The 2,473-nt window shown below is 39.7% G+C and overlaps 1 pseudogene; it reads right to left on the bottom strand.

The window, feature by feature from the left end:
- Positions 1 to 434: 434 nt before the first annotated feature.
- LOC108538340 (40S ribosomal protein S24 pseudogene) lies at positions 435 to 803 on the bottom strand (annotated as a pseudogene).
- Between the last annotated feature and the right edge of the window lie 1,670 nt (positions 804 to 2,473).

Here is a 2,473-nt window from a genome sequence, read left to right as displayed (position 1 = left end):
AAAGTACAAAAAGGGAGAGAAATCATCCCAAATCTCACGACCCCAAGAAATAAACCTCCTTAATATTCAGTGAACAGCGTTCCTTGCTATGCACAGAGATGGCTAGAGACATGAATAGATGCTTCTGATCACACAAAATGAGATTTTAAAAACAAGAAGTAGCAAATTGAATGTAAATTTATCTGAAGAAAAAGAAATGGAAGTGAAATGGAAGGAACTGGTCAACTCAGATAAATGTAGTTTTCCTCACCAAAATCAGTTTCTAGAACATCTAAGAAATCAAAGGTGATGAAAATATTAAGGTGTTTTATATATATATATAAAAGACTGTAAAGACTTTTACACATATATATATGTGTAAAAGTCTTTACAGTTGATTGAGCCTCTCATGAAAAATTTGCACAATCACTGCAAATAAAGTCATTGCAGAATCTTTACTCCTTTTGCTTTTTGTCAGCACTGACATTGGCCTTTGCAGTCTCTTGACTTCATTCTGCCCTTGCATTCCTTTTGCTGTTTTCTTGAGGTCGTCGTCTTCTCATGCCAGCCATGTCTTGCAAGTCTATGTTTGAGTTCATTTTTCTTTGCATAATTCAAGGAACCAGAGAGCATGCCAAAGCCCATTGTTTAACCACCACCAAAATGAGTTCTGAGTCCAAATATTCATATGAAGGTAACGCACATTGTGGTCTTGTACATTTTGTTGCCTTCCCAGGATGAAGGACATTGGTGGCTATTTGTTTCCTCTGGAGTGGTTGATTGGTCATGACCTTCCTGGTCCAGATAGTTACTGTGTCATTCATCATGGTAGTTGATCCTCGGTTAGTTAGGGAGGAAAAGAAACAAGAAGTTTTATATTTAAAACCACGTTTCAATTTTAGATCTGATTGACTTAGTAAAGGGCATTAGCACGTCTACTTTCTACAATCCCTCCCATTTCCTCTGGAAACTAGTTATTTCTAGGTTGTTTTATGTTGTTAAGGTTGACCACCTTTTCTTTCTGTTCTGTAATCATAGTCCTATTTTTATATGGATTCACCTGTCATCACTAGCCTTTTGTCATGGTCATTCAATTCACAAATTGCTTATTTTTTAATTTCTTGGCTGACTAAATTTTATTATGAAGGCTTTTATTAAAAAAGCTCAGAAGTACTGTATTCTCTAAGTTCTTGAACATGTCATAGTGTCTTTTGCCTATTTTGATTGGTGGATAATTTAGCTGGCTATAAAATTCTTGGATTACACTCTGTTTCCCTTAGAAATTATAGGTACCCATCCACTGACTTATTTCATTGTGCTTTCTGTTTTTTTGAGATGTAGTCTCACCTGTCACCCAGGCTTGAGTGCAGTGGCGTGATCCCGGCTCACTGGAAGCTCTGCCTCCCGGGTTTACGCCATTCTCCTGCCTCAGCCTCCTGAGTAGCTCGGACTATAGGCACCTGCCACCATGCCTGGCTAAGTTTTTTTTTGTATTTTTAGTAGAGACAGGGTTTCACCGTGTTAGCCAGAATGGTCTCAATCTCCTGAGCTCGTGATTTGCTGGCCTTGGCCTCCCAAAGTGCTGGGATTACAGGCGTGAGTCACCGTGCCCAGCCTCATTGCACTTTCTACTAACCCCCTTACCCTGGCCTCTTCCATCTTGTCTTTGTCTCTCCCAGTAGTTTCTTCATGAAGAGGCCATGTGCTATATTCCATGAGATATTTCACACTCAAAGAAGACTTCTTTTATACTCTTTTGATGATTTGGGAATCACTGTCTTGATTTATAAGGGAGTTTATAATAAATACTGTAAAAGAGAAACACTTAATGTATTTTGAGACATTAGAGAAGGGAGGAACCACTTCTATTAATATTTGGGGTTAGCAGGGAAGGCTTAGTTAAGAGGTAACATTTGAACTAAGCCTTGAAATAAGGGAAGTATTTGGACATGCTGTAATGGGGAGGGAGTAGAAGCAAGGCATGGTGGTTAATTTTATGTATCAATTTGACTGGGTTACGGGCTGCCCAAATACTTGGCTACACTTTGTTCTGGGTGTGTCTCTGAGGGTATTCTGGATGAGGATAACATTTAATTGGTAGACTGAATAAAGCAGATTGTCCTCCCCAATGTGGGTGAGCCTCATCCAGTCATCCAACAGGTAGAGTAACAGAGAATTTGCTCTCTTTACCTGGTTATATTTAAACTGGAACATCAGTCTTCTCCTGACTTTAGATGTGGACTCGAGTTGGAACTATATCATGGCTGTCCTGGGTCTCCAGCTTGCTGACTGCAGACCCCAGGACTCCTTAGCCTCCATAACCATGTGAGCCATCCCTTACAACAAATCAATCTGTCTCTCTCTATGTATATAACTCTATCTCTATCTCTGTGCTCTTTCTCTGGAGAACCTAGAGTAATACACAAGGTTATCTTAGAGAAGAGGATGACCCAAGGAAAAGCTTGGAGGCAGAAAAGTGCAATGAGAGTTTGGG

This window comes from Rhinopithecus bieti, unplaced genomic scaffold, assembly GCF_001698545.2.
Source record: "Rhinopithecus bieti isolate Rb0 unplaced genomic scaffold, ASM169854v2 scaffold_13704, whole genome shotgun sequence".
Lineage (NCBI taxonomy): Eukaryota > Metazoa > Chordata > Mammalia > Primates > Cercopithecidae > Rhinopithecus > Rhinopithecus bieti.
Note: the sequence above shows the minus strand (reverse complement) of the source record. Positions and strands in the feature narration are given on the sequence as shown.